The sequence below is a fragment of the Vespa velutina genome, chromosome 8 (assembly GCF_912470025.1).
Source record: "Vespa velutina chromosome 8, iVesVel2.1, whole genome shotgun sequence".
Lineage (NCBI taxonomy): Eukaryota > Metazoa > Arthropoda > Insecta > Hymenoptera > Vespidae > Vespa > Vespa velutina.
Genome location: NC_062195.1, coordinates 3,045,868 through 3,058,367, shown reverse-complemented (window position 1 = coordinate 3,058,367; position 12,500 = coordinate 3,045,868). Strand labels below are relative to the sequence as shown.

The window sequence follows — 12,500 nt, the reverse complement described above, 5'->3', positions numbered from 1 at the left end:
TTTTCTACATTTTTCAAAAAATACTTTTCATACATTTTTCCGTAAAGATTCAACCAAAGATTTTCCATTTCCATTCATAAGCAAAGATTGCTCAGAATTCAGATTACAACTCCATTTGTCACGCGTAATCGGCCGAGTCGACGGTATCAAAGACGAATCGAATTTCTACGATCATACCTGTTTCTCTCGTGATATGTAAATCTCACGTTCGATATTTGCAAAGGTAAGAATAATAAAGCTTACAGAAAGAGAGAGAGAGAGAGAGAGAGAGAGAGAGAAAGAGAGAGAAAGAAAGAAAGACTGATCGGATTAACGAACCGTAGAAATCTTTGATGGAACCGTTCTTACGTTGAAAAAATATTTTATCAAGAAGACCTATTGCAAACTTTCGAAAAAAGAAAAGATTAAAGTGAATGAAACGAAGTGAGAGAGAGAGAGAGAGAGAGAGATAAATTGTCGATCAAATGAAAAATCGATTTATCGGAATTAAAAAGTAAAAAAATATTCAAAGTAAAATATTATACATTGGTCTAGTTGTTAAACGTGCCTTTGAGGTAAGATAGATGGATTAACGAGACACTTCTAAGCAAACTTCATCAGCGACACTGTGTTATTCATGACGATTTCGAAAGTTTGCTCGGCAGATATTTGATCTTTCTGACGGCCAGATTCGGTCTTCCAAATCAACGGCACATTTCGATACTCGACGAACTAATAAACGAGGACGTGTGATATAGCAAGCGTTAGCGGTCGATCGCTCGTTCGTTCGTTCGTTCATTCGTTTCACTCAATGATGAAGGTATACGGGCGATGAACAAATATAACGTTAGCCGCAAATATCCTAGATCAAACTTCCACTCTCCTATGCCGCTGGCTAGTTCATCTTTATCGCTTCGTAATGTTGCTTATCGCTTCTCTTCAAAAGACAAATGACTAACCATGATTCCTATCGTTCTTTTCTCTCTCTCTCGCTCTCTCTCTCTCTCTCTCTCTCTCTCTATCTCTTTTTTTTTTCATCTCTCACTTAGCGCTATCGATTTCCTCGTTAGTTAAAAAAAAAACCAAAAAAGAAAAAAAAAACCAAAAAAAAAGAGAGAGAGAGAGAGAGAGAGCAAAGAAGGAAAAAGAAAACAAGGAAAGAAATTATATTTAATTATTATCTTTCAAAGGACCTCTCATGAATGAATTCTCTTGGATTTTCTCATTGGATAATCCTTCCCCTTCCCCCCCCTCCCATCCCCGATGATTCTCATTATTTTCATTAATCGACAAAATTGTTAACCATTGTGATGGTGGTTACGTTAACAAACAACCGAGAATCTTCCGTACAAACCTTGAGACCAACGAAATGCACGGAAATCCGTTTCCATTTCTCAAGAGAGTATAACTCTAGCGCATTGCGTTCCTAGAAGACGCACAAATATACCAACTGTGCACCTTACCAGGATAACGTTCTGGTCTGGTAATCGTCGGTTTCATACAACTTCCAACTAGCTTGTAAACACTTTAAGCATCCTTGTACGGTTCGGTGAGCGCGAATACAATCTAGCGCAAAAGGAAAATAAATAACTTGGCTTACTCCTCTTCTTTTTTTTTTTTCCTGATTTTTTTTCTAATTTTTTCTTCTTCTTCTTCTTCTTCTTCTTCTTCTTCTTTTATGAGGGAGATGGATTTTTTTTCTTTTTTTCTTTTTTTTTTTCGGTATTATACATTGCCTCTACTAATTCTTTTCGGATATATTACATTGATAAATTATTCCTAATCAGAATCTCACTATATTTCTCATTCTAATAATATCGCAAGGGACTAATTCACAGGTGGAAGATCCTTCAATTTAAACTTGATTCCTTAGCTAAACGCTTTAAGGAAATTTATTTATCTAATGACTCAGTTACAATGAGATATTCCCAAAAGAGATGGAAGAAAAAGGATAAATAGGAGAAAAAGAAAGATCACTTTTATCTTTATTGTACTATTAGTCACTTGAATAAAGAAAGATTAAGACAACTTGCCAAAATGTCTCGATCTATATTAATCCTTCAACCGTAGAGATCACATTTCCTACAATTCTACTTTTTCTTTTATTTATGAAATGGATAGATCCTTAGAAAAGTATTGAATGTAAATTTTTGTTTCAATGGTCTCTCATCGAAATATTTTATCTTATATCGTTATTATTATAATTGAACGAAACAAAACAGGCGGAATAAAATGTAACATACATCTGTATTTTACTTGAAAATTTGTCGTTCTCATTTCCTTTTTCTCTTATTCTTTCTTTCACTAACAAAATAGTAACAGCAAGAAAGAAATAGAAAGAGAAAGACAATACACACACACACACACACACACACACACACACATATATATATATATATGTACAAAATAAAATTGCTAAAAGGAAAACATTTTCGTTGATAGGACAAATTACATTCGCGGTAAAGAGCAGTAAACAAGAAATCGCCTCAATGCCCAATATACAATCTGCCTTTCGTACTTTGGTATCTATCGTGTTTGTCTCGCATATTTATACATTCCTCCTGGGTTATTTCAAAAGTTGCTTCGAGGCAACGAACGAGCAAGCGATATCTCTTGCATCGCCAACTCCATCTTCTTCTGTTAGTTCAGGTGCGTTCTTTCATCAACAATCTTGAAATAAATGTAGTTCACGCTAACGTTACATTTAACCCCAAACTTGACTGATATTACCGGATTTCTTTGATGAATCATTTTGCCATATTTTAATAGACCGTACGAATCTACTTCGTTCTCTCTCTCTCTCTCTCTCTCTCTCTCTCTCTTTCTCTCTCTGTCTCTTTTTTTGCTACACGTAATATATCCATTTTGTCGGTGATAGAGAGAGAAAGAGAGAGAGAGAGAGAGAGAGAGAGAGAGAGAGAGAGAGAAAGAAAGAGATGAAGGAAGGAAATAAAATGAAAAAAATGAAGTCATCAAGGACGCAATAACAGATAGATATTTCCGAGCAGGTATTAAACCATACGATTTCGTACCAGATGGAAGAAGAGAGATTTTGATTTTCAGATTTTTCTCGACATCGTATTACTGAGATACGAAAAAGATTCAAGAGTCTAGAAGATTTGTGACCATCCACAAAGAGAGTGTGTAAGAGAGAAATAGAGAGAGAGAGAGAGAGAGAGAGAGAGAGAGAGAGGAGAGACCATATTTAACTTTAGTCAGAACGTCTGAAAGTGCTCCGGGAAAAGGGAATCCACTCCTTTGGGATTATAATCCGTTCTCTTCATAGAGTAGCGTCCCTGTTTACGACCACCGCGAAAAGGTAATTCTGCTTGAATCAACCAAAATTTGACTGGCTAATCTTGAGCCAAGTTCAAAGATCACTTTTCGCTGTGTAAGCGAACGTATACATACAATTTCAATTCACCGGTATATTCTTCTTCTTCTTCTTCTTCTTCTTCTTCTTCTTTACACGCTTGATAAATATTATTAAATCCTAATAATGAAATCATATCTTTTAAAGATAATAATGACATCGAACAAATTCTAATCTCCGTTGGTGACGGGAGAAGAGAGAAAAAAAAAAAAGAAAAAAAAAAATATTCGGGAATGATTGTTGCCGAGACATGGTGAAGTTTTGAAACGAGTCGCGACAGATTTATTTCCTGAAAGGTAAAAAAGCTTTCAAAGCGAAACGAATAATGACACACTCATGACCGCGTCAGGATCAATAAAAAAACAGGACACGGAGAAAGATACATCCGAAATGTGGCATTTCATCGTTCAAAACATACCAGGATGAAAAGGAGAGAAAGAGAGAGAGAGAGAGAGAGAGAGAGAGAGAGAGAGAGAGGGAGAGAGAAAGGCAAAAGAATAACACAGTCGAAGAAAATCGATACCATTGAATTGATCTTGAGCACTCATATCAACGAGAACGTACCGTCATTAGTGAAAAAGAATTCGTTAGAGATTCCTTGTTATCGATAATTAAAATCTTTAGGATCACTAGAAAAAACTTTGAAAAACCGTACAAGGGATACTCAGGACACTTTAGTTGAGCGTAACCATTAGACAATCGTGATCCGGGTATACAATAATGAAGAAGTGTCTCGGTGAGGATCTTCTCGTTAAAGAAAAGAGAAGAAAAAAGAAAGAAAAAAAAAGAAAAAGAGAAAGAGATAGAGAAAGAGAAAGGAAGAAAGAATGAAAGAAAGATAAAAGATCGAATATACTCGAGCAAGGGAGCCTCGAATGAAAAGTAGACAATATCATGGATTAATAAAACTATCTTCTCGTGTTCGTTCCTCATATATTTACACTCGTCTGAATGCAAGGTAGTTCCGTAGAGACTCGATGAAAATTTCTACATGGCACAATGCATCGATGGTTATTAACGAACTCAATTATGAAATTCGACCATTCGGAAAGTTCAATACGGTTACACACAGCCAATACGGAATAGTGTTGGTGTCATGAGGTAGTGAATGGATGATGCGATATGTTGAAAGAGAGAAAGAGAAAAAGAGAGAGAGAGAGAAGAAATGCTTGCGCTACTGTTGCTCCTGCTGGAGGATGTATTGGATTCAACGAGAATCTCACGGTTCAGAGAAATAAAATGAAAAAAAAAAATTTGCTTATCGATTTTCATTATCGAGCTGTACTATGGCATAACGTCACACACGGACATACGTTCACGCATAGATTTCCACGCACGTGCGCTCATGCTCGCACGCATACACACGCACATATATATTACATATCCACCTTGGTGTCCCTCTGATGGGACGCATTGCCAGATTTCTGAATTATCAGTCCACACTTATCGTTACCCTATAACCGCGTAACAATAATTGCGGCCAAATCAAATTCAGATACGTGCTATGTATTGGTCACGATATAAGCCCAAATAGGTCAATCTCTCTCTATCTCTCTCTTATTCTCTCTCTTTTTCTCTCTCACATACGCTACCTCTTTCTCTCTCTCTCTCTCTCTCTCTCTCTCTCTCTCTCTCTTTCTGTTTCTCTCCATCTGTATCATGGTATATAACTCGCACGAGTCTGTAAGCGATACAGTATTGCATATTGACGAATTTTGATAATTATACGGCTCTGTTGAATCCTGTTATCGGAAATTCCAATAACCCATTCTGATCGCCGTACAACCATACTCGTACATATTCTACTGACACACTGAACATTCTCCGAATAAGTAGTACAAATCAAATTCGTCGTCCGTAAATGCGATACTATTTTCATTAACGTACAACGATAACTCCTTTAGGTTTTTATTTCCTAAGTGTGAGGCTTTTTTCAAAATCTCAGTTGAAAATTCTCAGAATTGGAAATAACGGGTATGCTCATTGTAAATGTCGAAGAATGACAATAATTGAGACTTAATTATATTCTCAAGAGATCAAAGAAACTTCGGAACGTTTTGTGATTCTATTTCTAAGTCTAATCGATATAACGAAATTCATGAGTTAGAAATTACTCACGTTTTATGGTATGTACGTTTCATGGAGAAAAATTTTAAGATATTTAACAAATACGATCCAATCAGATTTCTCTATCACGCTGGAATGACAATTTCAAAAATTGAAATCCCAGTAGGCAAAACTGAATGAGAATTGATTATGATGATAACGAGTTCGTCTCCAAAACCTCACTCTCCCTAACTAAACCATCTCACCTATAACATATCAACTATCCCACCCATCACACCCACTATATCCTCCCTCTCAACTCACCGTTTCCTCGATCGCTTCTTCCATTCCTCTCTCTTTGCGCCACTTTGAAACCACTAAAAGGGAGATATTATCGGGATTCTATGAGTTCGATTGCCGACCCCTTTCTATTTCCTTCGTGGCTGGAGGGCTATCGACACCCTGTCAACTGCTTTTGCTTCTTCGCAGTGCATGGCCCACTTACCAAGTCGATTCCCGTTTCACAATAAACAGGATCTTTAATGGAAATACGTAGGTAGGTGTCGAGATCGCGGCTCTATTTCGAGCTCCATTCGCGCATCGTTCGACGTAAGGAAATAAAAGAAGGAAAAAAAAAGGAAAAAAAAAAAAAAAAAAAAAAAGGAAAAAAAAAGAAAAGAAAAACAAAGAGAAAAGAAAGAAAAATTCCAAAAGAGGGAAAAGAAAGGTCGTACGATCGATACTCGTCTTATTTTAACAAATCGAAATAGATCGATGATCGAACGATCGCGTCCATGTAAAACTCTGTTTATTTCAATGTCAAAAAAAAATATATATATATATATCTTAATTATCGTCGTATGTTTATTATATCGTATGGTTCGAGTGAAATCGTACGTGGATAACGTAACGCGGAATACTTTTGCTCGGATGTTTAATTAATTTTTCTTTTTCTCTTTTTCTTTTTTTTTTTTCCTTTCTTTTTTCTTGTTTTATTTTTTTCTTTTCTTTTCTTTTTCTCTTTCTTTTTCTTCCTCTTCTTTCATATACATTTTTTTTACCTTTTGATCGAGGGGTAAAAACGACGCGTCAACTTTTTGTCTCGCGCGTTGCAAACTAGTTCACGGGTAGTATTATCGATAAAAATGAAGCAACAAAACGGGCCGTCGTCACGCGAATTTCCTTAAAAATCGAACGTCACCGTTTTTCAGCACTTACGTTCGAAGGGACGCTCTGTAGCTTTCGAGAGGAGAAAAAAAAAGAGGAGAAAAAAAAAAGAGGAGAAAAAAAAAGAAAGCTCGTGAAAAGATCTCTTTTTCGATGAAACAAAAATCGATTTCTCGAGAGTCGAGGTATTAGCGAGTAATTACGAAAGTGGCCTTTGTCATTTGAGATATAACAATAAAAAAAAAAAAAAAAAAGAAATAAATAAGTAAAATAAAAAAAGAAAGAAAAAAAAGAAGAAGGAAAAAAGGAAAAAAAATCGTACTTTATCACGCGCTATTTTTTTTCTTTTTCTTTTTTATAATTTTTACATTACACGAAAGAATTATTTCTTTCTTCTTTATCGAAAACCTTTTCTGTCATTGCGAAGAAATTTGTCATTGTAAAGAAAAAAAAAAAAAAAAAAAAAACAAAAAACCAACAAACAAAGAAAAAACCATGAAAAAAAAAGAAATTAAAAAATATACAGAAAAGAATAAAAAAAAGATATAAAAACAATTTTTACTTATGCCAATCGATTGAATGTCTCCTTTTGTATATTAACTTTATCAACTTCCTTGAAAACCTATTATTTTGATTGTCGAAATAATGCAAACATTCGTATTCTTATATTATTACTTTTTCAAAATTTTATTCGTTTCGTATTTACGTACGCATCTGTGAAAAGATCTATGTGTCCTACATATACAAATGTTCGTTCTATTTCTATACATGATAGAGCAAGATAAAGATAGATAGATAGATAGATAGATAGATAGAGAGAAAGAGAGAGAGAGAGAGAGAGAGAGAGAGAGAGAGAAAGAGAAAGGAGTGAGAAATTTTATTTCCTCTTGTTCGATGCGATCGAAATGTAAAATCCTTTCTGCCTGTATCGAGTATGTCACTTCCACCTCAACGAGCGAGACACGTTACTCCCACATACGCAAGATTTTGCGAGGAGATATGGATTTACAGATACTCGAAAGTAAGGATGAAGAAGCATTCCAATGGAATACTCTCTCTCTCTTTCTCTCTCTCTCTCTCTCTATCTCTCTTTTTCGTTCAGCCTATCCAGTCACACCAAAACCATTCCTCACTTTCCACATTTTCTCTGAATTTTCGCTACGTCTCGTCGGTTCCTTTATTTCCATCCTTAACTTTCTCCTTCTCTTCACCTCTCTCTCTCTCTATCTCTCTCTCTCTTTCTCGTCGTTCAGCCGTAGACCGTCTGTTTCGAAATCCCGAAGAAAAGTTACCAATAACTGACAAAAGAATGATCGGGCAAAGAAACGTGCCTTTTATGCGGACCACGTCACTAACATTTCCAACGTTACACTTTTCCTTCCCGATCCTTTTTCTTTCTCTTTCTCTTTCTCTCTCTCTCTTTCTACCCTTTCCGAAACTAAAAAATTTGATCGATTTGATCGAAAGAAAGTTATTTCTTTTTCACGAAGAACCATAGGATTCTATATTTAACATATTGCAAATCAATCAAGAAAATTCTCCCCATATACATATATTATGATATTTATAAACGTTTTAAATATTTATATATATATATATATGTTATTAACAATAATATATAACTATTGTTTTTCATCTACGTTATAAATGAATTATAAATAAATTTAATTGTAGATAAATTAAAAGAAATTAATAAATTTATTGTATTTAATACGTGATATTTTATATACGATCATATAAAAATTTTAACTTTTGAAGGAAAAATAAAAATTAAAAAATAATATCGCTCACATAATTATGTTTTAATGTTTATAGAATATTATATAATATTTATTCTTATATTTTTATTTATAGAACGTTCTCTTTCTTTCTCTCTCTCTCTCTCTCTCTCTCTCTCTCTCTCTCTCTCTTTCTCTCGTATTTCATTAACTCTCGCTATTTGATATTACAATTTGAAGCTTTTCACATAACACCCAGCTCTTATATCGAACTACAATGCAAATAATGCAATTAGGAGATTCGAATGTGTCCGAGATAACATTCTAACTCGTTACCATATCGCCGACGTTTTCTTTTCGCTTTCTCAAACCTATCCTCCAATTTGCATAGAAAGCAACTACTCAGATATATATATATATATATATAAAGAACAAATTCATCTTCTCTCTCTCTCTCTCTCTCTCTCTCTCTCTCTCTCTCTCTCTTTCTCTGTGTCTTTCTCTATTATACTTCTTTGACTCAATGAGTATCAGTACGAATAGGTGTATATAACCATTACAATACATCAATTTCGAATTTCGAATTCTTTCCTTTTCTTCTTCCTTCTCGTTTCTTCTCTTTCCTTTTACTTACTTTATTTATATACGACAAAAGTAGAAAGGATTGAAGGATCTTTTTTTGTATTTTCGTAGTTGATGAAATATCAGTGCGTCAAAAATTGAATACGTCGAGCAATGATCGGGAAAAATGTTAGAAGAATAAGAAACAAAGTAGTCGAAATATTTCAAAAGAACGAATGTGGGACTATTATTATTATTTTTTTTTTTTTTGTTTTTTTTTTTTTTTTTTTTTTTTAGAAAAAATAAAAAGAGATGATGGAAATGATTCTTTCGAAAATTCTAAAAGTAAATATACACGACCACCGGGTATATTTTATAAATCGTCATTTTTTAACCTCACGATTATTTTCTGCAACATCATCGCAACCCGACCATTAATGAGGAAAGAAGAAGAAGAAGAAGAAGAAGAAAAAAAAAACGAGAAAAGAGAAACAAAAACAAAAGAGAAAAAATAAAAAGGTAAAAATGAAAGTTCACAAAAGATGACATCTTAATTTATTTTCACCGCTGCCACTGCTATTACTGTATATAGATCAAATTGTTGAAAATTTCATTAAAAAGTTAGTCAGAAAGAAAAGAAAATAGAAAGTGTGCACAACTTTTTCAAGTTTATTTTTACTTCAGGCAAGAGAAGAGAGAGAGAGAGAGAGAGAGAGAGAGAGGGAGGAAGAAAGAAAAAATATATATATATATAAAAAATATATATATATAAAAAGAAAGAGAGAGAGAGAGAGAGAGAGAGAGAGAGAGAGAGAAAGAGAGATTTTCTCGTAAGTATGAACAAACACGATTTTACGTGAAAAGTTGATTTCGGTAAGTCTACAGTCGTCGCTCGATTGGAATTCGAACCGCATCGTGGAAAGGAGTTCGTTAAAGTAACGAGCTTGCGAATCCTTCTTAGAATTTTGCCGCTATGTTCTTAATTTTATTTCGCAAAAAATTTACCAACTTTACGAAGAAAATTAAAGAAAGCACCTATTAAAGATATCTTTAAATCGTGAAATCGTATCCTTTTCATTGAAATAACATTGTCATTAATCGATGTTCGTTACATTTTATATAACATTGACTAAAGAGATCTTTTTTTTTTATCTATTCATAAACAAAAAAATAATACCGCTTGAAAAGAGTCGTCTTGTTTTTAATTAAGGGAAAAAAAGAAGAAGAAAAAATTTAAGAAAAAAAAAAAAAATAATTTTAAAGAAACGAGAATACCTATATTTAATACTTGAACGGACTAATATCACGATAACGAAAGAAAATCTGTGCTTTGTCTCGTTTTAAAAGAGTTAAACGTTTCAATCTTAATAAAAGTGAACGACATTATGCGATTTCCATAGCGAGATATAAATGTAAATATTATTACATATTATATATGTAAAAACATTTTGCATATGGCAACGATATTTTTCTTTTTTTCTTTTCTTCCTTTCGTATCTTTCCGTCGGACACTTAAAAATATCCTACTTTCTTGACGTTTCTCAGCTTACAAAAATGTGAGAACAAAGACGTTCGTTCTCTTTTTCTTTTTTCTTTTTCTTTTCTCTCTCTCTCTCTCTCTCTCTCTTTACCAAGAAAATAAAAGATTAAGTACATTTATTTCATTGATTTTTCTCCATTAATAAACAAAAATATGTGTATGTGGTATATGCGTGCGTGCTTTTGTTTCGAGAAGTACTTAATTCGTAAATAATAATATTTTCGAAAATAATTTTCCGAGATTGTCGATAATATTTGTCAATAGAAGAGAAAAAGGAAAAAAGGAAAAATGAAAAAATGAAAAAAAAAAAAAAAAAAAGAGAGAAAAAAACGTTCAAAATACATAAGTGGAAAATCCATTCGTATCGTAAATCCATACGTAAATTTTTATAAAACGTGGACGGTGCAGCTATTCCTGTATATTCGTCGGATCATACCAAGTGCGTCGTGAAATTTTCAGATAAATCAGGGATTGCCAGTAAGTGCGTTTGACACTGTTTGACGTCAGTAGAATGGTACAAGCTTCAGAGGCAGACGTAATGCCGAAGGGATAACCTGAACGGATTGGCAGCTAATCAAATAGAATAGGACGAAGGGAATGTGGGAAGATGGCGAGGGTACGCCTAAAAGGGAGGAGAGGGTAGGGAGAAGATGAGAAGGGGGATAGACGATGGATAGGAGATTTATTGTAGGTAAATACAATTAGCTTTTACGAACACTCACAAGTAACCTCTGACTTTGGACTGACGGTAACCCAACTAAAAGTAGTCTGACTTAACTAAATAACTCGATTAGAGTCACCTTCTACCAAGCGATAGTAGAGCCTTTCTTTGTTCTCGCCCATTGTTCCTTTTCTTCGTCCACTTTTATCTTTCCATCGATCTTCGACTTCTATCTCTTCATCTTTTTTCACGATAAGTAAGTAAATCGATCGTTGAAAGAGCAAGTAAAAGTTATGGAACATATAAGTATATATATACTTATCAACGTGATATATACTTATTAATATGTATATATATATATATATATATATATATACTTATCAATATGATTGTTATATGAGGAACAACGTAATAAAAGGAAAAGGATAAAAATAAACTAAAAACTTTATTAATCTCTTACCTTTTCCTTTTTTTTTTTCTTATTCTTTCTTTTATATTATCCATTTGTATATCCATAAGATTTTAATTAATAGACTTTTTCTACAATCGATCGTTATCTCATAAAGTATTCAAAGTGCGAAACGTTTTACTGCCCTCTAAGAAATTCGAAGTTTTATTTGAAAAGACGAAAGAAGTACGGTGGTCTCATACAATATTAAAAAAGAGGGATGGTACGTCGATGGAGGTCAGTTTTCGCTAAGTACCAAGTTCTTCCTCGCGCTCACCGAAGCGGCTCCAGAAACTTCGTATATCGATTCTCGTCTATTCCATGAAAGTCTTTCCTTCGACGTGCTTGCTTTCTAAACAGCTCTCGAACGGAACAAACGATCTTTTTTTTTTCGATTTTCAATCGATACCCGACCGATCTTTCGAAAGAATATCGTGGCTGTGCTTTATCTTTTTTTTCTTTTTTTTTTTTTTTTTTTTTTTTTGACAAGATGATTTCTTGAAAAGAACGAGATACAACTTGCCTCGTTTTCTCTTTACTTCTCATACATACATACATATATTATCTGTATACCTCTCTCTCTCTCTCTCTCTCTCTCTCTTTCTCTTTCTTTAACTTTCGTGTTCTTTATATTCTTCCTATACAACCTATCTTCTTGATCCTGTTATTAAAGGGGAACATTTCTTATTTACCAGCCTACTTGAAAATAATTTTCACGAAGGCCTATACAATTTTTACCTATCTCCAACAAGCCGTCATTTCGAAAGATCGATTCGATCGTGACTAGCGAAGGAATGATATATCAACTTTTCCAATGTTTCAAGCCCCCACTTTGACGTTGACGAATTTTTGTCGAACCATTTTTTCCTGCTTTATCCTCGTCCCCCGCCAAATTCCCCTCATCCCACCCCTTCATCATATCCCTCTTCTCTAAACCGAAATAGGAACGAGAAGTAAATGGGAGAGGTAATAAAACGTTTTTTAACATTTCAGATCGAGGATATGTA

At 33.9% G+C, this 12,500-nt stretch overlaps 1 protein-coding gene across 21 annotated transcripts in view; it reads left to right on the top strand.

Moving 5' to 3' along the window:
- LOC124951361 overlaps positions 1 to 12,500 on the top strand; it is a 166,955-nt gene that overhangs the window by 96,539 nt on the left and 57,916 nt on the right. The gene's annotated exons all lie outside the window — the stretch shown is intronic.